Here is a 24,836-nt window from a genome sequence, read left to right as displayed (position 1 = left end):
CCAGGCCTCTAAAAGCTCTAAATGAGTTCCTGACCTCACATTCCTTAGCTTGAAGAGACAAAAAACCTTTCCTGTTTTCTTCTGCCTTGCGCTCTTTATTTTCCCCCTGGAGATAACAGTTGTCTGATTAGAAACCCTAAAATTTGTCAGACTCCCCTTGGGATAGGAAGGCCTTATTCAGATTCAGAGAGTGAGATGCTGGCAGCGATGAATCTAATTCTGTTAACCGTCTGGCTGTGTAGTAGGGTTTACCCCCCTGCTTTCTGGTTTACCCTCCTTTACTTGATGGCTTCTTCATTTCTGAAGTTTGAAATGAGAGGGTAATAAAAAGAAAATGTTAGTTGGACATATACAAGAGAATATAATACAAGTACTCTTTTTCCCTGACCACAAAATAAATAGGATTATTAATCTATCTAATTTCTAAAAAATAAAAACTTAAACAAGGCTTCTTCTGTAAGTCTGTGGAAATGTAAGTAGAAGAACTTCCTTTTAAAAACCAAACTACTTCTAGAGTTTAGAGATTCCTTTTGAAGAGCAGAGACAGTAATTAGAAGAGGCCAGTTGGAGAGTAACTGTGCAAGTGCAGATAAGGATGAAGAGGATGTCAGGGAAAATATCATCAATGGGTAATGATTTCACTGAGTAAATTTTCCCAAAAGAGAATATTTTTCTGCGTGGATTTACTCATTTGTATCTCAGACTCACAAACGGGCTGGCAGGTTTTGGTGGGAAGAAAATTGATAAATAGTTATAGCCTGGAGATACAATTTCTTTCCTTGCACATAAATGTCTTCCAATGTCCCTTGGCTGTTTTTATCTCAAAGCATTAATCTATGTTTCTCGGGGAAAATAAATTCATGTTGATGCATCAGTAAATTCTCAACAGCTGAAAGACTGCCTTAAATTGTATTTTAAAATATTACTTTTCTGTATTAAATTAAGGGTTCACTGTTATCTAAGAAGTGATCTGAATTTGGAGTTTGTAATCAGAGATATGTGTAAATTCCATTTGCTATAATGACTCTGGATAATTTATTCCTGATCTGTCTCTTAAAACATTTTGAAACAGTAGGTCTACAAATCTGCATTAAAAGAAAACAAAACAAAAACATCGCTCCATGACTCATACCTACTTGAATGTTTTATTTACACAAAATACCTGCAACATCAATAATTGTCCATTCTCTAATTTGAAAATGAATAAACTATGAAGACACTCATTTGAATAAGTGCCCAGTTTATGTCATTCTGTGTAGCTGAGGCCAGCGACGTGCTGAACAGTACTAGCTTCCCACCATGCGCAACACACCCTAAAGACAATTGTGGAATTCAGACTAACAAAACCCAGAAAATAGTGTAATTACCTGAGTAGCTGAAAAGTGAGGAAGAGACTTCCAATGACCTACCAATTCTATCTAGCACTTTGTGATTCTTTTTAATTTTTAATTTTTAAATTTAATCTTTATTAAATTTTTCCTATGGTCCTTAAAATAATTTTTTATAATAATCTACAGCCAGATATTTTCTTGTACAATAGGAGATAGGGCCACAAAGAACTGGACACAAGACAGGTAAAGCTGAAAGAAGTAAAATGTACATGTGTATGTAGAATACAAAGGGCCAGATGTTGCACTGAGAATCTCTAGATATCAAGGGGTGGCAAAAAAACCCCAAAAACCACTAGTTATCTTAGGAACACTAATGCCAAACATAGGAGCAGATAACTGTCAATGTCAAGTTTTGCAGAGCTCACACTCCTAGTAGGGTCTGCTCTGTGTGCAATTCATTAAGTCCCTTGCAGAAGAAATCTCTCTGTGAATTAGAACTATTGATCTTCAGAAATAAACTTCTGGTATAAGGAGCATTTATAAAAATGGGCACTTTGAGTAAGATCAGCAAAATGTCAGTAAAATCAATGTAATGTCCTCCTTTACTAAAGTTGTAATTGAAACATAAGTAAATGTTTTAGTGCAAAAGTTAAAGCATGCATTGAAACAATAAATATCTGTGGACTATTCAACATATATGAGAACCGTGGGGGAGATATAGACGAATAATACAGGCTCTAAACTCTGGGAGTTTATGAGAGAACTTGGATAGTTGATGAATTGTTTAGACTTTGAACATAAACATTCTCCATAAACACTCATACATATCACATACCCTTCATGGAGAGTGAAATAACTACCTAAAATGCTTGAATCCTTTGGTATTTAAATTATTCTTCTCTCAGGAAGTTCAAGATAATGATCATTGATTAAAGTGTAAAATTGTTATTTATGTTGCCCTGACTGGTGTGGCCCAGTGAATTGGGCGTCATCCTAAAAACCTACCGGTCACCAGTTTGATTTCTACTCAGGTCACATGCTTGGGTTGGGGGACAGGTTCCTGGTTGGGGGTGTGTGAGAGGCAACTAATGGATGTCTCTCTTGCACATTGACGTTTCTCTCCTTCTCTTCTTCCCCTCCCTCTAAAAATAAATAAATAAAATCCTTTTAAAAAATGTTATATATGTTGGCCATTGCTAAATTATCACTGTAAAAGGCTCAGTTTAACGTTCCATCAATATCTGGTCCACATCCACTTGAACTCATTACTCAGTGCTTACTCTGCGCCACACACTGTGCTAGGCACACTTTGGCCTCTGCCGCCATGAAACATACATTCAAGTGGAGACAGAGACACAAAATAAATAATCACAAATAATTCATTGCAAATCATGATAAGCACTTTGAAGAAAAAGGATGAGGATACATTGGAGCAAGAGTTGCCTAATTTAGGCTAAGGGGTCAGAAAAGGTATTTTGAAAAAAGTAAAAACTAAACAGAGATCTAAGTATATGGGAAGTTAATCTAGTGAAAATAGGGTAGGCCAATTCTTCAAGTTTTTCAGGAAGAAGACCCAGGCCTTCATTACATTCTACCCAATTATTATTGAGCAATGTTATCCAGTCTGTGGTTTCAAATGTCATCTAAACTGACAACTCTACAATTTATTACCTGACTCACACTTCTCTTGAGCACTTGACCTGGGTATTCTATCACCTACTTGGCATCTCCACTGAGGTGTCTCTTAGTTATCTCAGATTTAAAATAGCCCAATTAAGCCTTCATCCCCCACCCCCACCTCAAAATCTGCTCCTCCTCTAGTCTTCTTCCCTCTTGGGAAAAGATAGCTCTATCTATATAGTTATTCATAACAGAAAACTAAGAGTTATGCTTGACTTCCCACCCGCCACACACACACTTATCCTGGCTACATGGTTCTATTGGGTGGGTGGGGTGGGGTTAAGGATGTAGCCAAGTGTCTTAAATTCTCCCTCCAAAAATATACCTCAAATCTGTTACTACTCTTGACATTGCTTCTACCCCAGCATTTTGGGCTTGGATTACTAGAATAGCAACTGTGAGTTTTAATCTCGACATCTGCATCTGAATACAACCATAGGTATAGAGCCACAGACTGAACATGTCAGTCTCATATTGGTGGAAGAGACTTTTTCACCTCATATGCAAACGACTTGGTGAAATTCCTTTTCTGATAGGTAACAGGGCTACCAATAGCTTGAAATTCATTTTCCCCTGAGACTTGACTGAAAGGAATAGTTTGGGGAAGAAATTTCTACACTATTGCTGAAAGAATTGGCCTAGTTATTTCACTTGCTATCTATGTTTAAAATGTCAAAATGAGTCTCCAGCTAAAAGTCTCTAATTAAAACACCAAACATAACTTAGCCCCATGCTGTGCAGCTGCTTAAAAAAAATTAAAAACATGTTAAGACTACCCTAAAGACACAGTATTACTTCAAAGTTTAAAGAAATTTTTTAAAAAATTAGACCATATTATTAGGTACATTGTAATTTAATTTATTTAACCGTAATTTATTTAAAAGTTTCTGATAATCGTGTTTTCTGTTAGTGCTTTAGGATTGTTGAAAAAGAAAACATTATCAACTGGAAATAGATTAATCCTTGCTGAGTCTTTGATTTGGAGTTATTTCTGAAAAATAGCCTGTGAAAGCATTTCAGTTTGTGATCATTTACCAGTATAAAACACTATGTCCATTTGCAACAAGTATTGATATCATCGAGGATAAATTTTACTACATTCTAAAGTAGAAAGCAATGCAAATTTTATGGATATACTAATCAATGCTTATAAACTGTTAAGGGAAAAAATAGTTTATATTTATGACATAGGATGAAAAATTTCAATAAATGCACAATTTCTATATTATATAAAAGCATTGTCTTTGTAAAGCACAATTACTGATGGTGCAGCCCTATTGCACAATGGTGGTGACTCTTAATTTGGTTACTATAATTTTAATTGCTTAAACTCTCTGCTCGAGGATTTTAGAGATCTGCATTCCCCATATTTGTTTTGATATTAGACAAAAGGAATTTTATCGTGCTTTTGATTTGAGATAAGCTATGCCCAAAGTGGGTGAGTAGTTTGTTGTTCTTATCAAAGCATTTTCAGTGAAGTTGAGTTTGAGTAGTAATGTCAAGTACAAAGAAAGGTCCTCAGCTCTTTTTCTACTCCCATTTAAACAACTGTAGTATTAATCTGCTTATTTGAATTAAGATTCAGGGTTTCATCAGTACTTTTAGGAATCTAGACCCATTTCTACTCTTGACCCGGTGATAAAAAGAAAGGACTTTTCTATTTTGAAACCTCTAAAATGATAGATCTTAATGCGATAATGTCTACTTATTCCAAAAGTAGTCTAAATTGAACAAATTAAACATGTAAGTAATTCAATGGTATTTAATGTTTGACTTTAAGAAATATTATGTGTCCTTTAGTTATGGAACTACTGTACATGAAAGAGGTTTAATGTTGACTTTTACAGGGTGAAATTGTTATTTTCCTAAAGCCATTCTTTATACAGTGGACTAGATTCCTCTTGAGAAGGCAGGAACTCCTCTCGAAAGGCATAAACAGCTGCAAACCATTTCTGCTTTTTCACACAAAGGGGAAGTGGATAGGCAAAATAAATGATCTTTTCTATCTACAAGATAAGTTTGTTTCTCTCTTATTTTTTGATTTAAGTATTTTCCCTTCTGAACCTCACAGTGGGAGAGTTAAAAATTGCATTAGGAATCTTCAAACCCAAAGGTGAAGGCACCAAAAGACAAACACCTACAGGAAGTCTTTCCTTTGTTGACACATTCTGTGACTTGAAGCAAAACACACGAGTGTAGCAAACCAATTCTAGCATAGGCTAATTTGATATAAACAAGAGTTGAATTCCTAAGGCATCTCATATAGGTTATAATGAAAGGACATTGAATGAAATGATGTTATTCAAGGACCTGCTGTATTTTATTTTGAAAAGAATTCTTTACTGTAACCTGACAATTACAAATAAACATACTTTGTTACTTCTCTTACTCATTTCCAACTGTAGTGGTAGAATATCAGTATGTTAAAACAGAAAAACAAATACTTTCCTATTGCTCAATTACGTAATCTGGGATTTGATTTCTTGACACTTTGGTATATTCCAAGGGCTGTGCCTTCCAAATACCTAGTTGCTTTCTAATCTGATCCTGATCGCCCTATAATTCAGGAATAATGTGTTTTAGCCCTGAACTTTTGGTATTTTATTCTAATTTCTTTAAGGGTTCTCATGTTATTAAAATTTAATATTGCCTCTTTTATTCAATTTGCCTCCATATAAGGCACCTATTTTAGTTGTTTAATCTGGTATGTCTCCTTCCAGCTACTGTTAAATAGTTTGTAGCAATTTTGTTTTGCTTGCTCATTTAGGGAATGTGGAATAGTGATCAGGCTCTTAATGGTCTTTGAATGGTGATTAGTTAACAGGAAGTGTAAGGTTATGAGTAAAGGTGTTTTCAATTAATATTAAAGTGGAAAAAACCTGCCTAAAAGTCACTTAAACAATAAGTAAAATTATTATATCACATAGCAAGAATTCTAGAGATAGGGCAGTTTTGAAGTTGAATAATTCAGTGATTTAACAATGACATTTTCTCAAATTCAGTGTGTTATTTGTCCTCTTTGGCAGCTCATTTCTAGTTTTCCCAGGTAGTTGAGACAAAGTCCAAAGGCAGAAAAGGGAAATTTCTGCCTCCACATATCTTGTTAGAAGAAACCTTTCCCAGAGGCTCCTTTGACTTATTGGCCAGAATTATGTTACGTACCTATTCCAGAACTAATTGGTAAATGAAATGGAATATCACATTGGCTTAACTCATCATCAGTGGTTTATGGAACCTGCGGGTGCTGAGATTCTTAGAAGTTCACAAAGTGAAAATCACTTCCCCTAATGATGCTAAGATGATATTTACCTTTTTTACTCTGTCGATAGTGTAAAAGGGGAATGGTGAGTAACACTCCCCATTGTCTATCACAAATCAAGGCTGTGGCACCAAAATTTACTCGTAGTCATTGTGTTCTTACTGCCAGGAAGTTACAATAAGTTATTTATTTATTATTTATTTTTAGAGAGAGGGGGAGGGAGAGAGAGGCAGAGAAACGTTGATATGTGAGAGATACATCAAATCAGTTGCCTCTCATATGCCCCTAGCTGGGGATCTGGCCCTCAACCCAGGCATGTGCACTGAGAATCAAACCGGCAACCTTTTGGTTTAGAGGCTGGCACTCAATCCACAGAGCCACACCAGCCAGGGGAAAGTTACAGTAAGTTTTGTTGTCATTATTGCTGTTGCTGTTTCAGTCCACACTGAAGTGCTTTTGTTATTTGTCTTGTAGTGTGTGATTGTTTGAATTGTGAACTGAAATGGCTGCTTTTTCCATAGAAAACATTTTTTTTTAACTTGAGAAATTGACAAAGTATGGTTATTCAGATTTGGATATTTTGCCAAACAGTTTCTTGAAAATGAACAAAAATGAGCAAAGTGACTATTACTTTAAGGAAAACAACTGGTAATTTTTATTGCAAATGATAAAATTCAAGTTTTCAGGTGAAAATAAGAATGCTGGATAACTTGTATCCATCGCTGAGCTTGACAGCTTCCCAGTATTTAAATATTTTTCTGATGATATTGGTGGTAATATTAACAAAAGTGATTTTTTGAAATGTGTCAGCATTTGAAAGATCTGCAGAACTCAGTAAACCAATATTTTCCCAAATACAAATGCATGTTACAAAATCATTCATGGGTAATAGATCCATTCAAAGATGTAAGGGTAACTGAGTACAAATTTCATTCATTTTTCAGGTTCCACATTGTCATTAACCTTTGAGGAATGACTATTTTTGAGTTTTAGTATAGTATTAAAGAATAATATTCAAAATTATCTGGAGTCTATTAATATACTTATTTTTTTCAACTACTTGTATGTATGAGGCAGGATTTTTTTTAATGTACTTCAACTAAAACAACAGATTGAATGCAGAATCAGATATGGGAATCTACATTTTCTAATAAGCCAAACTTCTCAAATTTTTTTGTTTTGAAAAATAGTTATTTTCCCAAAACATTAATTACATTATATTAATGGGTTTATTGTTTTTACTTTTAAATGAATTAATAAATATATTTAAAAAAATTTTTTTAACTTCCAAGATTGTAAATATTGACAGATATGATTTGCATGAAAAAATGCTTTAAGAGTGTGAAAGGATCCTGCCGTGGCTGGTATGGCTGAGTGGTTTGAGCTTCAGCCTGTGAACTGAAATGTCACCAGTTCGATTCCCAGTCAGGGAACATGCCTGGGTTGCAGGCTAAGTCCCCAGTTGGGGAGCAAGAGGCAGCCAATCAATGTTTCTCTCCCTCTCTTTCTCCCTCCCTTTTCTTCTCTCTAAAAATAAAATCTTAAAAAAAAAAAAAAAGACAAAGAGTGTGAAAGAATCCTGAAGCCAAAAGTTTGAGGATAACTTGGTAGACCAATCAGAGATTTACTGTTTGGGGCTTAGCTTCTGCCTCCCCTGTGTGCCTGATTTTATGTTGTCTCAATAAAATCAGGATCCTATTACAGGGTGACTAATGGCCTGATTAGACAGCAGTGATCTGCCACAGTTAAGCTTAAGGAAAATTTTTCCAGTGGCACATGGCAATCAGCAAGTTGTGACCTGTCTTTGGGAAATGTTGGCAAAGGGTTCTCAGGTTTTCAGGGATATGGCCCTCATACTACAGTGCTCCTGGGTTGCCAGATTCTAGGGGGATGTTTTCTTCAAAAGGACACACAGCAATTGGACAGAGGCAGTTTGTTGCCATTCATGTCCCATGGGGATCACCTTGAATACCTAGTCTGTCCCCCAAAAGCAATGGTGTTCTTTGCTGGGGTTGTGAGTTTCTTTCCTAGAACATAAAGCAATGACTTCCCATATCACTCTCTCATACGAAGACTGGAAGTCTGTTGTACCTGGGCTCACCGCCATGCTCCACAAGTAAACTGAGGCTGTTTTGATTGATTTATTGGTGATTATTCAAGAAAATGAATGTGTGACGGTAATGTGGTGATAGAGAAAATAGTCAAGGGTGGATGTCTGGGGAAATTATGATGCTTGTAACCATGATTGAAGACACAGTAGGAGTCACATGGTTAGGGGTTAAAATGAGGGTTTATCCTTTGTTACTATGTTTAATGTTTTTGAAAGTTTGTATGTAGATATGCCCAGAGGCAGTTGGAAATCTGGGTGCTCTGACTTTTAAAGGAGAGAGATTGGACTTAGTCATAAAGGTGTAGGAATTACTAAGATTTCTTTCCTCCATGAGAGATAAAGTGATGAGACAAGGCAGTCAAAGGTAGAAACTTAGGAACAAAGGGATTGGAAGAAGAGAATCCAGTACTGGAGACCAGAAGAGTATCAGGCAGGAAGAGAACAAAGAGAAGGTGTTATTGAAGATGCTAAAGGAAGAGCTAAAGGAAAATGCTAAAGGAAGATTTAAAAAAATTTTTTTTGTTGTTGTTCAATTACAGTTGTATTTTCTCCCCATCCCTCCCCCCCACCTCCTCCAAACCCACCTCCCTCCCTTGCTTCCACCCTCCCCCTTGGTTTTGTCCATGTGTCCTTTATAGTAGTTCCTGAAAACCCTTCCCACCATTTGCAGATTTTTTTTACAGTGCAGGATGAAGTTTGTGAAAAGGCATTAAGATTTGGCAAAGAAGGAATCAATAATGACTTAAAAACTAAACTATTTTTAGAACAGTTTTAGATACAAAGAAAAATGGTAGGTGGTATAAAGAGTTCTTATATAGCTAACATCCAGTTTCCCCTATTAACATCCCCCACTGGTATATTTGTTACAATGAATGAACCAACATTGGTACACTCATCAACTAAAGTCCATAGTTTTTCAGATTTCCTTAGTTTTTACCTACCTCCCTCTTTTGTTCCAAAATCCCATCCAGATTATCACTTTACATTTAGTTGTCACATCTTTGTAGGTTCCTGCTGGTTGTGACAGTTTCTCAGGTTTTCCTCATCTTAATGCTCTTCACAGTGTGAGGAGGACTAGTTAGGAATTTTATAGAATGATCCTTAGGTTTTTCTCATGATTAGACTGTGGTTGTAGATTTTAGAAAGAAAGACAACAGAGGTGAAGTGCCATTTGAATCTCGTCATATTGAAGGCACAAACTATCAACATGATTTGTCATTGTTGACATTGACTTTGGTCATCTGATTGACTGAGTGTCAAGTTTCCCCACTTTTTCAAGTGACTCTTTTTTGCTCCACATACTTTTTAAAGTGGGGAGTCAGGGTCCTCCTCCTTGAGGACTTAGTATCTACATAAACTCTTTGGAATTCTTCTGCGTGGGATATTTGTCTATTCTCCCAATTTTTATTTAATAATTTATTCATTTATATTAATATGGACTCCTTTGGGTTGTAATCAAAAACTGTACTAATTTTGTCGCTCGAGTTGGTCCAGCCCCTGGGACCTCTTTCAGTGGCTTCCGTGTCTCTCCCACACCCTGCTCGGTGATGGCTTTTGAATGAGCCATTTCACCAGCGTGGGGAACACAGGCATATGTGTGTTGAGAAGTGGGGAAGCAGTGAAAGCCAAAAAAAAAACAGTTAAATAGAGCCTCAAACCAAGGTGAGGCTTATTATTTATCTTTATAAGTCCTCTAGACACTTTAATCTCATAAAAACACAGAGATAAAAGGCCTGGCTGTGTCATGAAAGCCTCAAAGCATTAAAAAATAGAACCATAAAACCGAGAGCGATCTTTGGATGAACACTGAGGACGCCACTTAAAATTTATATCTGATGAGACTAAGAAAATACTTACTGTCTGTTCTTACTGCTTTTATATTTCCCATCCACTAATTTTTTCTTTTAACAGTAATGTGGTAAACATTAATTATAATGTGAGTATGCCAGAATGTATGTTCTCAGAGCTTCTCTGTGAATGCCAGCAATGTAAGATTATAGAGAAAATGACTTGATTTTAGGTCTCATTTAAATTCCTGCAAAGAAAGACTTGATCTTTAGAAACACTATAAAAATGTTTCCCAGAGAATAGGTAATTTTTCTCCCAGTGAATATCTTCTAGCAGAATTTAAAAATATTTAGAAGCCCAAAGTTGTGTTCATTTTGTCCTCTGATCATTTCCTCATTTGAATTAACTGATGAAGTTTTGAAATTTTATAGGGGCAAAAGAAGCAGAGAGAGTTGAGGGTGTTGTTTGATAGGATATGGACAGGTGAAGCACGAAGAGGTAATAATTAATGTATAACTCCTCCCACACATGCCATTAGCAGCCATGTTTTATGTTTTGGGTCCCAGGAAGTCATTTCCAGCAGCCATTCTACTAGTGTTTATTCCATGTCTACTTTGCACCAATGTGCTAGATGCTGAGAACAGCTACATAAGACAGAGCCCTGCTAACAAGCAGTTGCTGAGTACAGGAGACACAGATGGGGGGTAGACGAGTCAACTCCAAGTACAGTACACCGCAAGCCATGTGCTGGATGTGCAAGCGTGTAGGGGATACACTAGCCCAGAATTGGTTTGGAAACAAAAAGGGGCAGGGAAGCTCCTCAGAGTGGTCACTAAACCACATCCTGAAGAGTAAGCAGAAGGTAATCAGATGAAGGAAGGGGAAGGGGTGCAGACGAGAGCAGGCACTTGAAGCAGGGAAAGGCTCACCATTTGAGGAAGTAACAAGTCTTTCAGTCTGGCTGGATCATAGAGTTCTAGACCTGCACTGCCCAGGAGATGCATAATGCAAATTGCCTATGTAATTTTTAAAAAATTTGTGGTCACGTTAAACAAGTAACAACAATCAGGTAAAATTAATTTGCATATTATTTTTATTTAACCCAATATATTTAAAAGCATAGCATGTGATCAATATGAAATGTGATTAACGAGACATTTTTACATTTTTGGCACCACATTTGAGAAATCCAATGTGTAAAGTACACTTACAGCATGTCGCAATTTGGTCTAACCAGATTTCAAGTGCTTAATAGCCCCATGTGACTACTGCCTACTGTATTGGACAGCATAATTGCAAAGTAAAGTCATGAGATCAGTCTACGGATATAACATGGGAGCAGATTAGGTAGCACATTGTTCATTGGTAAAGTTATTTAACCCAATACCAATGGGAGGCTTTGAAAAGATTATGCATAGGAATAATTTGTACATCAACTTTCATTTCAGAGAATGGACTGTGCAGAAGCCATCTAGTTCTGGGCAATATATTATAATACTTTTAACAGTGGGAGTGACTTGGGCATGGTGAGAAGCCCAGGAGTCAAGAGACAGAAGAGAGCATGAACTGAGGGAGGAGACAAGAATGAGTACCTCACTTCTGCTCTCTTCCCTTCCTGGGAGCCCAGCAGAACAATTCTGAGAACTGGGAGAGACGAGAGGAAGAATGGCAGGAGTGAGAGGATGTGTTCAGTTTAGGACATCTTGAATTATAAGAATCGGCTATGAGACATCAAGTGGAATATTCCCATTTGAAAACAGAGATGGATGTCATCTACCTATAAATAGTAACTGACCCCATGGGGGTGGATAACATTACCTAGGGTGAGTTTTTTAATAATAATTACCTGAGAAGTGATTTAATAAAATGCAGATTTTGGGTCTTACTCCCCAAGATGCTAGTTCCTAGGGTGAGGACTGAAAACTGCACTATTAGTAAGTACCCCCAGAGACTGGTGCTGGTGCAAGTGGTTCTTTAAAAACACTCCTTTACAAACCTGGGTGTAGAATAATAAATAAGATGACTCCAAAGGAACTGCCTACACATACAGAAGTTTAGAAAACAAAAACCCTTGACAAAGATAGGCAAGGAGGTACTAACAAGGTTAGTAAAAAATCATAAGAGTGCTGTCTGCCATGAGAGAGGAGGGGTACCCAGACTCTCAGTGAAGGGGGCAAGCAAGGCTGGGGGAGGCACGGTGAGGCAGGCATCTCATTAGCTGGGGCAGTCAGTTTGGGAGGAAGGCACACTCTTCAGCTTCTTCTCAAGCTGTGTGTCCTGAATGTCTTCTTAGAAATGAGAAGATTTTTCATTTTGCTTCTTAATTTTGCCAATAAATCCATCAAATTTCCTGAGGATTTGAAGTAGGAAGTGGTTAATGGCCTCAAAGGGGGCAGAGAAATCAAATGGAATACCAGTTAAAAGTGACCATTGGATTTAGTAGGTCAGGCCATTAGTGACAATTTGGAGAACCTGGAGGGATGGAAGCCCGGCTTTAAAGAGTTGAAAAAGTGGGTTGAGTAAGTGTGTATGTGTGAAAAAGTCTTTTATTTTTTTTTAACAATTTTGACTATAAGAGCAAGAGAAATTGGAGTGCGTAAATGGATGTTCACTTGGGAAACATTAAGAGATGTGTGCCCTTCATCTGAATCTGTCCATCCTTATTTCTAGGGTGGGTTGATTTAATAATATAAAACTATAGAACTTTGTACATGCTTCGTAGAATAATTGTTAAATAATATTATGCTTGCACAGTCAAATAAGTCAAATGATGTTCAGTCATACTGTCACTTTTTCTACTAATTATGATAAGGGATAAACCATTTTGCAGAAAAACTGTAGCTGATCACTGATGGTTTGAAAATAGAGCTAACCTGTGGTAGGTCAGGGTTGGATGAGGGACAACAGAAAAGAGAAGAAACGGGGACCTTGAACCAGAATTTCTCAGTCTTCTTCCTACCTGTCCTCTGCTGGTCACTTATGCACAACTGGCAGCGCTTGCCTCCCCAGCCCCAAACGGGTAAGATACCATCACTTTCAACTAAGGTTGGCCCGAAAGTCAGTCCATCTGTCTCTTAAGAGCTTATCAGAACTTCATTGTTACAGTCATTTTATGTTAGCTGTTACCTCCTCTTTACTCCTCAACAACCGCCCCCACTGTCAGGCTAATCCAGACCTGACTGATTACCAGTCGCCAAACCTATTATTGAACAATGTGGGGCATCAGTTTAAATATTGCACAAATGCAGTAAATATTTTAAAAATGTGCTCTGTTTCCAGCATGAATGTGACGTGCTACAAAATATAAAAATTCAAATAAAATGAAACACAAATAGGAGTGTTAGAGCTTTATTTCTAAGCATAGCTGAAAGTTCAACAGGACATTTTTGTTGGCCAGAACAATTTGGCCCTTAGTTTATTAAAACAGATTTGAAATTTAGCAACTCTATTTCCTCTATCTCTGTCTCTCTCTGTATCTCTGTTTCTGTTTCTCTCTTTCCCTCTCTCTCTTTCTGTCTCTCACACACATACACACACACTGATAAGTACCTTAGTAGTCTAAGATCAAGGGCTTTAAACTTGGACTGTGGGTTTAAACTTTAGCGGTGTCCCCAATTGAGCAGGCTTTGTCACTTTTCTGCAGTCATTTTTGTGCTCTTATCAGTAAAATGGGAATAACAAGAATACCTAGGGTTGTAAGAATTGAGTAAGATAATGTACTTAAGACAGTTAAGAAAGTTCTGACATACAGCAAACATTAAATAAATGTCCGTTAGTAGTAGTAGCATCAGGACCATGGTAGACAAATTCCAAAACTCTGATGACCTGCCCAAATCCCACCACTATTCATGTACTTTACAAAATAGTTTTTGTACTGTGTTTATTTCTCCAAACACAGCATCTCATTACATGTTCTATATTACATTATACCTAGTGTTCCAGTTATTAAAAACAGACCCTTTGAAAGCACTATGTCATGAATGGATCAAATGATGCACAGTTCAAAACACTGGTCATTAGGATGCTCACAGAATTGGTTGAATTTAATCTACCAATTTTAAAGGCAGATTATTTTAGCCACCTACTCCCATCCCAGATTCCAATTCCTTTTGTCATGTAACCTAATATACCTACAGGTTCTAGGAATTAGAATGTGGACTTCTTTGGGGTAAGGGGAGGTGGAGAATTATGCTGACTACCAAATTTACCATATTACTTATTCCCTTCTTGCTTGTGGTCATGCCACTTGCCTGCTTTAAATCCTCCAGTGGCTTTTACTGTCATCAGGGTAGAATTTAGACTCATACATGGTACCGGAAGGCCTTGCTTGCTTGCTTGCTGAACACACACTATGTGTTCCCATTCCCACTGTTGAGAACCACATTTTCACTCATTTGCTCTGCCCCTTGCTCTTTAGCTGGCTCTCCTACTCATCCTTCAGGTCAGACCTTGAACTTCACTTCCTTTTGCAAGCCATTTTTGGCCTTTGGCTGCCATAGCAACTCATACCTGTCTCTAACATAGCACTTGACACTCTGTCCTGTAATTGCCTCTTTAATTTCATCCCCAGCTGGATTGTAAACCACTTAGGTAGGTGCAAGAATTATATTTTGTCTGGCCTCATTTCCCAGCTACTTGAGTGGCTTGCACATAAAAAAAGCACAAACTTTTTGCTTGAAGATATTTCTACTCCTTACTGTTTGTCTCTTTCCAAGGTAGACTTGCAGAAGATAGAGATTCATATAAATCTAAGGACCAAATGAACCTTTAATCCCTACGTGAATTACACTTTAAACCTGTTGGAGTATATTTGCCTGCACCTGACCAATTCTTCACTGATTAGCACAGTGGTCCCCAACCTTTTTAGCACCAGGGACCAGTTTTGTGGAAGACAGTTTTTCCAGGGACTGGGGTGAGGGTGGATGGTTTTAGGATGATTCAAGTGCATTGCAATCAAGCTTACCTCTTGCTGTGCAGCCTGGTTCCTAACAGGCCGCAGGCCAGACTGGTATAACTAGACTGGTACTGGTCCACGGCCTGGAGGTTGGCGACCCCTGGATTAGCACCTTAGTAGCTCATATTTACATGATGGTGATCAAAGTCATTGACATACACCCAACTCTGCCTAATTTTTAATGCAACCTTACTGGTAAAAATAAATACTTGAACAACTATACCAAATAGCCATAAAGAGGGAAAAGCTTTCAACTAAATGTATAACCAGATTGACTAATTAACATTCTAATTTAAGAGACTGTGGAATAAACATCTCCCTTGGAATTGATTCAAGCTAGTCAAGCTGAAAGATAAAGCAAGAAAGAACAAATGTTCACATTATAAATATCTCAAAATGTTATTATATTTTTTGTTCTTTAAAATGCCCATTGAAGTACAACATTAGGGACTGTGAAGAAACCAGTTTATGGTTCTACTGTCTTGTTTAAAAAAATAATATTTGCAGATAAAGCAATGTAGATATCCTCACAAAGCCTGGGACCTGCACAGTCTTAATATAAGAGGTAAGGTAATGTAGGGGTGAAGAGCACCCATCACCTCTAGAGCCAGGCTGTCTGGACTGGGGTCCTGGCCCTGCCACATCCAACGTCACCACCTCAGTTTTCTTTATCTCTGAAATGGGCATAATATATACCTTGCAGGGCGGTCATAGGAATAAATTGAGTTACCGTATTTAAAGCATTTGAAGTGGTGCTTGGCATATTTTACACCATGTATCTTCATGTGTTTAAGGTGGGAAAAAAGATTGAAACATAACTGCTTAGAGAAAGCAACTGTCATTGCAATTGGAATAAAACTTGAGGATAATGAAATCACTGGAGGCTATAGTTGAGATCATCTATGAGAACAAAAGCCAAGCACGAGAGGTAACTATTGGGCACAGCCAGAATCATTCCTTGAAAAACATTAGGAAATTTCTAAAACTACTCTAAAGATGTGTGCTGGTAAGAAGAGGTGGTTTATGGAATTCTATGAAGAAATTAAAAATGACCTATTGTAACTGGAAAAGTCAGTGTTAGTGCTGCTTGTCACCACCACACCCATTAAGCAGAGACAAGGATTGAATCTTTATGGACATTTTATTCAGGTGACCAGCGATCTGAGAAGATGGCAGGTTATGTACCCTCAAAAACTGTCTTAACATCTCATTTCAAGCTGGCCTTTTTTTAAAGGAGAAGAAAGGGTAGGTAATAAGGGGTTTGGAAAAAAGGTTAGTTGGGTAAGAGTTGCAGTCCCTCGAGTTTCCTAACACTTCTTCATCTGTAGATCAACAATTATTTACCTGTATCACAGGTTTTCCCTCCCTTGAACACAATGGCTCACATAGCAGACCTTCTGGGGCACAAAGGTTGAATTGCTTGTGACCTCTTGGAGGTCACACATTCTAGTTCCTGGGATAACAGCTTTCCATGAGCATTAATCACTTCAGCCTATAAATTAAAGCTAAAATCTTTTAACTCTTGAGTTTCCCTATCTTTATTAGTAAAAATAAAATATGATTTGAGCTTTACTTAGACAATGCAAGAAAAATTTGGAAATCCCTACAAGCTAGTCTTGCATTGACAATTTATTTATTGCTTTCCTTAATATTTAGAATTTTGCTGCATCATTGCTGTGAAAATTTTAATAAAGGTAAGCAATACTTGTTAAATAAACTGGGTGTGTCTTGATTTTAAAAGTTGTATTTGATTGTTTTCAAAAACATCAGTTGTGAAATGGGTCTCATTATTCATCATCTTAGAAGTCCTAGGCAAGATTTAAAATTTGCCCTCAGGTGATGACATTTTAAAATGAATTTTAAAAATAAGTTGATTTTAACCAGTTAAGCAAATGAATCTGTTGTTAAAACTATTTACATGGTACAGGGGAAAGAAGAAGAAGGGTTAATACAAGGAACGTGTATAAAGGACCCGGGGACAAAGCCAACAGGGTGGGGGTTATTGAATGTGAGAGGTAAGAAGTGGGCAGGGCAGGGGAGAGTGATGGGGGGGGGGAATGGGGACAACTGTAATTGAACAACAATAAAAAGGTTAAAAAATATATTTACATGGTAACTAATTCACGCTATGGTTAGAAACCTAGATAATCATGTTGTCTCTCTTCTTAAAACTTCCTCTTCAGAAAAGACCTGGGGGGGGGGGAATATTCTCACAGCAGTATAAATAAATAATAAAATGATAGTATCTCCTCTTAGGGTCCAAATCCCTGTGACTTCAAGGCCCAAAAATAAAGTTCTAAATGTGGGTTTCCCGGGATTGGTGAGCACAATATAGTAGGTTTGGGGTGAGAAATGTCCCTAGCACCAATGGGGATGCTTTTTTAAATAAAATCCAGTTGTTGATAGTTGTAAGAGGCAAATGTGTGGTCTGCCTCTAACCTTGGCTTTAAGCTCTGAGCTTCTTGCTTATTTTCATTCTTCTGAGTGGATCTTCTTCCTCTTTCCCCTGGGCTAGGCCTCATTTCTATTTTAAAGGATTTGCCTGGGAGAAACAGGCTTTAAGCTTCTCCATTATTGTCTTTCTTCCTGCAGGAATGGGTAGTGGGAAAGGCCTTTTGATTATAATGGGGTGGTTGGAAATTAAGGGATCCCACTAATTTTGGCATCATCTAAGCAAATCACATAGAAAGAAGTTAATTTTTCTACATGGGTGGGGAGTTGCTTGTATTATTGTGTTAATTGTTTCATTTCTCCAATCTATTTTTGTTACTGCAGATAGCCTGAAACTCATTTTGTTCTTTAAAGTTGCCAACTCAGAATGGTCTCATTTACAGGCACGGCAGTCAGATTTGTCTCTCACTAGGGTGGGATTAATCCATCTCTCCCTGCAGTTGTGTACCCTCCTCAAAGAGGTGGGCTCTGTGGAAGAGAGTGGCTTTGTCATTTACATGAGTCCAGCTCTTTAGAAAGGACGCCATTGATTTGAACTTTCATACAAGCTCTCAAGGTCAATTTATCTTCATTTTAGGAAGGGCAAGTCTTTAGGTGAGAGAGTGGAGCCATAATTCCTCAAAGGATCAGAAAAAGACTGTTCCACAGGCCCCACTTCCCATCCTGACCATGGGCCTGACGTGTTACATGCCACACAGTACTATGGGCCTCACAGAGCAGAAGTGGGATGTATATTTCACATTTCTGTGGCTTCAGATCTGGAGCTCGGGCTGTAAATCTCCAGGCTGAAAATACATAGTCTCTAAAGTGAATAGGTAGTTAGTGTTGAGGTCTATGTTTAGAACATATTCCTCAGGTCTTCTTTCCCCAATCTTTTAACACTCGTTTCTAGTAATTAGTGTCCCCTGACCTCAGGGTTATATATTGATATAATTTAGTCTTTCTTGTTACTCTTGCCTCTAAGCATAACTTTGCCTGAAACCAAACTTTTCTGGCCATGTAAAAATCAGTGTATTTTTTTAAATATATTTTATTGATTATACTATTATGGTCCCAATTTTTCCCCCTCTGCCCCCCTCTGCCCAGTACCCCTCTTCTCTCCAGCAATCTCCCCCTTAGTTCATGTCCATAGGTCATGCATTTAAGTTCTTTGGCTTCTCCATTTCCTATACTGTTCTTAACAACCCCTGTCTATTTTGTACCTACCATTTATGCTTCTTAATCCCTGCACCTTGTCTTCCATTCTCCCCATACCCCCTCCTAGCTGATAACCTTCCAAATGATCTCCATATCTATGATTCTGTTCCTGTTCTGGTTGTTTGCTCAGTTTTTTTTTTTTTTTAAATTCATTGGTTGATTAACTCATTTGTGAATTTGTTGGCATTTTAATGTTCATAGTTTTGATCTTCTTTCTCTTAAACACGTCCCTTTAACATTTCATGTAATAATGGCTTTGTGATGATGAACTCCTTTAGCTTTACCTTGTCTAGGAAGCACTTTATCTGCCCTTCCATTCTAAATGATAGTTTTGCTGGATAGAGTAATCTAGAGTTGTAGGTCCTCACCTTTCATGACTTTGAATAATTCTTGCCAGCCCCTTCTTGCCTGTAAGGTTTCTTTAGAGAAATCAGCTGATAGTTATGGGAACTACCTTATAGTTAACTCCCTTGCTTTTCTCTTGCTGCTTTTAAGATTCTCTCTATCTTTAAACTTTGGCATTTTAATTATGATGTGTTTTGGTGTGGTCCTCTTTGGGTCCAACTTAATGGGACTGTCTGTGTTTCTGGGACTTGCATGTCTGTTTCCTTTGCCAAATTAGGAAAATTTTCTTTCATTATTTTTTCAAATAAGTTTTCAATTTCTTGCTCTTCCTTGGCTCCTCCTGGCATCACTATGATTGGATGTTCATACGTTTAGAGATATCCCCGAGGCACCTTATATTATCCTTTTTTTTTTTATTATTTCTTATTGTTGTCAAGGTTGGATGCTTATTTCTTTCTTATGTTCCAAATCATTGATTTGAATCTTGTCTTCCCTCCATTGATGGTTCCCTGTAGATTTCTCTTTATTTCACTTAGTGTAACCTTCATTTTTTCCTTTATGTTGTTGTCATACTCAGTGAGTTCTTTGAGCATCCTGATCACCCATGTTTTGAACTCCACATCAAATAGGTTGGTTATCTCCGTTTCATTTAGTTCTTTTTCTGGAGTTATTCTGTCCTTTCATTTGGGCCATATTTCTTTGTCTCCTCAATTTGGCAGCCTCCTTGTGTTTGTTTCTGTGTATTAGGTAGAGTTGCTTTGACTCCCAGTCTTAGTGGTGAGGCCTATTGTAAAAAAGGCACCTGTAAATTGTGTGGGGCAGAACCTTGGATAATCACCAGTGAGGGACAACTCGCTTCACTGCTTTGAGGCTCTGTGTGGAGGGAAGACAGTGCCACTGCTGGGTGTCTGGAGGTTTGCCTGGCACTCACTCTGTTTCCAGTCACTTCACCCACTTACCCTATGTGACTGGTGCCTTTCCAGCTGCTTCCTTGGTAGTGAATCCCAGAGTGGGTGGGTTTGCCTACATTCTAAGTCCATGTGGGCCCTTTAAGCTGAATCTCCTGAAAATCTGGCAATTTCTTCCACCATCCCAACCTCCACTGGTTCTTATAGCCAAAAGGTATGGGTATTTTTCTCCCCTGTGCTGGAACCATGGGCTGTGTGGTCTGGCCTGGGACTGAGATCATTCACTCCAAAGATATCCCTCCTGATTTTTATCTACCAAATGTGAATGTGGGATTGTCTGTTCCACCACAGCCCCCGCCACCTCTCTGTGCCACACTGCATCTCTGCACCTCTCCACCTGTTTCTGCAACTGTCCCTCCTATCCATTTGGATAAATGTGGCTTCTTCAAATCCTTGATTATCGGTTGCATGAGGAGGTGAAGCATATCTACCTACGCCCCCATTTTGACCGGAAGTCAAAATCAGTTTAAATTGAGCATTCAGTTAAGGAGGTTTCTTTATATTTGGTTATTACTAAGCTTGATTTATGGAAAGAATAATTGACTTGGAAAGATATGATTTCTTAGAATCAGTCATGTTCTCTAAAAATGAATTGAAGGTTCTTAACTGTTGTAAATGATGGCAATTTTCTCCCTACTGGAGGTAAAAAAAAAACAAGTTATGACATAGACTTTTTATTTATAACTAAAGATTGAAGTATATATAAAGTGTGGTTCTATTTCCTTTACTTATTGTAGTGGGTTCTTTTCTAATCCTGAGAGACAAAAAAAGGCCATTGGATTTATTACATCATGCCTCAAAAATATAGATTAGTCATGGTTAAAATTTTACACATGTGAAATAAAATTGTGACCGAAGCAGTGTGAATAAGCAGAGCAAATAAAAGATAAACTGTTTACATACAATTCAACACTCTCTTGACCCCAGGAATTGCAGATCATCTCTACTGTTTCTATAGTTCAGATGGGCATGTCTGACCTTTTCAGAATTTTTCTGATTCTAACATATTAAAGATTCTGTACCCTGAAACATCTTGCATATAAATCTGATCAAAATAACACATATATTATAGTTATGTTTTTGCTGCACTCTCCATGGTTTAATTCAGCAGGTGAGTTTGAGTTAAGCTTCAAGGTCATCTTTTGAAACTTTTTCCCAATAGGAAAATTCATATACTTGTTTTCAGTTCAATCATTTACCCTACTTATTAATTCTGTTCTAAGCTCTTTCCTAATCAGCATGAATATGTTGACCATCATATATGTATGTTTGGATGAGTATAACAAGTGGTAGGAGATATGGTCTCTTTTTAAGTAGCTTACTCTATAGTTTTATGCAGGCAAAACTGGAAATGTCGGTGTTCGTGCTTCCTGTCACTACCAGAACCAATAAGTAGAAACAAGGATTGAATCTTTACGGGCATTTTATTCAGATGGCCAGTGATCTGAAAAAACAGAGGGTTATTTAACCTCAAAAACCATCTTAACATCTCACTTTAAGGGGATCTTTTTATAAGAACAAAGGGTGGGTAAGGGGTTTGGAAAAAAAGGTTAATTGGATAGGAGTTGCAAAAATTTTCCTAGTACTGCTTTATGTGTTGATCAGCAATTCTTTATGTGCATCCTAGGCTTTCCCTCCCTAAACACAACGGCTCAGATACCACCTCTATCACTTACAGACTCCTTGGGTAACAAAGGTTGAATTGCTTGTGACCTCCTGGAGGCATGTAGTCATGCATTCCATCCAGTTCCTGGAATAACAGCTTTCCAAACCCATTAGTCACTTAAGCCCATCAGCTAAGGCTAAAATCTTTAACTCTTCTGTTCCCCTATCACAGGGCTTATATTTAAAATGTATAACAATTAGTAAAGCATAGGTTTTAGCTAGCCAGTAACCCTTTAGTTCCTGCAAGGTGGGAGGTCTGGGGAAGCTGAGAGAAAGTGCTTGTGCCCAGGTGGGAATCATGAGACATTTCAACTCGGAGCTGTAGCTGTTGACTAACTTGTATGGAACATTTCAATATTTGATCAATCATTTCAGCTGTACCTGTACCAGCTGAATAGTAGAGCTGTAAATACATAACTAAAAATCAATGTGGGTGCCATAAAATATGAGGAATGTATTATACCCTTATTGCTATTTAAAGAAGGATATTGCATACATTTGAAGAGTGATAATAATGTGTTCAATAAAATAATTATGAGCCTTATTATCAGGGTAATTAGGAAGCCTTTTATGCTTTAAGCCCAAAGATGTACTACATCTTCAATATTACACTGATGTACAGTATATGTACTATATTGATTCTATGAAATCTACAGACTTTAGTTCTGATTATATTAAATTTAAGGACTTTAGGATAAATTTAGACCAGTTCTTAATTTACCTATGAATCTGAGGATCTTGGTCATTATTATGTCCCACCGTTAGTGACAATAGTGAGACTTGAAACTAGGACTTAGAGTAAATCTGTTTTCTCTATACCTCAGACCTTCTCCCCTTGCCTAATAGCAGCTGTGAAAAACAACAGGGATAAGGCTTTTCCATACAAGAAAAAAAGGGATATGAGAAGCTTAGTATCCTGGCAATCAGTAGGCATTTATTAAACACTTAAGAGACATTTGCTGTAAATATCTAGAATAGTAAGAATATGTAGCCATACTCACTGGGTTGGATCCCAACTTTCCTCCCTACTTGTTCTGTCATCTTAGGTAAGTTACCTAACTTCGTGTGCCTCAGTTTCCTGGAGTAGGATAATAATATCCACCTCGTTGTGTTATGAGGATGAAATGTATTTATGTAAAGCGCTTAGGAACTACCTGACACATAATGAAGCTTGTTATTGCTATTGATGATGGTTTTATGCACTCTGATGAACATCAATAAAGCACCCTTGAACTCTTTAAGTAGTTTGGCTGGTTACAGAAAATAGGCATCAGACAGAACACCAGTAAGTGCCAGAAGATGTAGTAAGTGCCAGGAAGCAGAGTAATGCAGGAAAGAGAAGGTGTCTAGAGCCACCTTTTAGGAACGCTTGGGTTGTGAATTGCTTAAGAGGGGTAGAGACAATTCGGGGGGCAGGGATGGTGTAAGTAAAAGAATTAGAGCAAGAATGAACGCAATGTAGTTAGGAGTCCATGGAATTGCTTGGCTGGATACGGAGTTTTTGACCTTAGTTGGGTGTTAAAAAATAACAAATTAAGCTTTAGGAGGTGGTGGGAAACCTTGGAAAGTTGTCAAAGCCCTCAAGAATTTCCCAAGATCGGGCGTGACACACTCTCAGGACCCAACTTTTTTTTAGGCTTGTAAGGCCTGCAGGCAGGACGCTATAGAATCAATTGCGGGGTGAGGGAGAGCAATGCAAAAAACCTCGCACTTAGCACTAAATAAATATTAGCTTCTTGCACTGAGACTTCAAGATTACTTCAACAAAGGAGAGGAGTTAAATTAAGGTAGATGTTTAACTCGTGTACAGATAAACATCCTAATTTATCAATCTAAAATCTTCTGGTAAAGCATTTGTGCTTGGAGCTTTCATTACTCATCACTCATCCGCCTCCCCCAGGCCGCGGTAACCAACTTGCAAAACCGGGAGAAAAGGCAAGTGGTAAAGGGCGCTCCACGCATGCGTTAGAAGCCGCCCCAACTCCTCCGCAGTGTTCTTTCTTGGAACAAAACTAGCGCGGAGCTACCGAGCTCCGCATTTTGCGTAGACTCGCATTTCCTATTGCTCCTATGGCCCGAGCGGGACCTGGAAGTGGTGGTGGTCCCCCTACGTAAGCTGCGTTATCCAAAGTGAATGGCTGGGTGATGCGAGTACGCTCAGAGCGTGGCACCCACTAGGAGGACGGGGTGCGGCTGCGCAGGGACCTGAGTGGGCTCTGTACGCCGCTAGCGTAGTGTGGCGTCTGACGTGCGGGCCTGCGCGCCGCAGTTAGCGCAGCCAGGTTTGGTGAATAAACGATTTGGTGCAGCCGGGGTTTGGTACCGAGCGGAGAGGAGATGCACACGGCACTCGAGTGTGAGGTAACTATAAAACCCCGATTTGTTTACATTCCCTCCCCCAGAACCGGCCCCAAGCGCAGCAGAGACTCCGAGTCCCAGGACGGCGCGGGTGGGAGTGGGGAGGGTGTAGAAAGGGAGACAAGAACCTGGGAGTGGTGGCTGGGGGACCCTCGGGGATCCGGGCGCTGGAGTTCCTGCAGCTGCTGCAATTGGCGGCGGTGGCGAGCCGGAGCGAAGCGCGTGGGGCAGCGCGTGGGGAACCGCGGCTCCTCGTGTCGGCTGTGAGCTGCTCTGGGGTTGGCGGCGACCAGGCAGCCTCTAATCCCGCGTGCGGGATCCCCTGCCTGACTTAGCCTCCTGTAGAGGCTGAGGAGCGGCATAGAGAGCGAGGGAGTGACCTCTGGGCAAGCGGCGGTTAGGGGGCTGGGTGAGGGGGCTGCGCTGCCGTGGCCTGGGGGCGGAGGGTGGGAGCATCCACAGTCAGGTCTTGGAGGGGCTTGACGTGGGATGGTGTTGAATGCCTGCGATTCTTCCTCCCCCATCCTCCCCTCGATCTGTCCTGGGGTAGAGCCGGGGGCCCTGGGATGGAGCCTGGGCGCTGCAGTTCCGGCACCCGGAGGCTAACGGTTGGTGGTATACCTGTGCTCCGACCGTGGGAGGCCTCGTGGGGGCTTGGTTTCCCCCACGACCAACCGAAAAGCCGAGGCGGGGCACAGGGGAGTTCACATTTAGGCCCGCGGGGTCCCTG

General features: G+C 39.0%; 1 protein-coding gene across 4 annotated transcripts in view; it reads left to right on the top strand.

Annotated features, from left to right (window-relative positions):
• The window catches only part of SLC39A10 (solute carrier family 39 member 10), a 121,786-nt gene that overhangs the window by 47,870 nt on the left and 49,080 nt on the right, over window positions 1–24,836 (top strand). Inside the window, exon 1 of one of the 4 annotated variants that reach the window (XM_045817558.1) lies at window positions 23,778–24,109. The exons of the other annotated variants lie outside the window; for them this stretch is intronic. The gene's annotated coding sequence lies outside the window, so the exon portion shown is untranslated. Of the gene's footprint in view, window positions 1–23,777; window positions 24,110–24,836 lie in introns of those variants that run through there. 4 annotated transcript variants of the gene reach the window in all.

Source organism: Phyllostomus hastatus, unplaced genomic scaffold, assembly GCF_019186645.2.
Source record: "Phyllostomus hastatus isolate PE091 unplaced genomic scaffold, TTU_PhHast_1.1 phas_contig_1, whole genome shotgun sequence".
NCBI classification, from domain to species: Eukaryota; Metazoa; Chordata; class Mammalia; order Chiroptera; family Phyllostomidae; genus Phyllostomus; species Phyllostomus hastatus.
The sequence above is the reverse complement of the archived record's forward strand: the minus strand, read 5'-3'. Positions and strand labels throughout refer to the sequence as shown.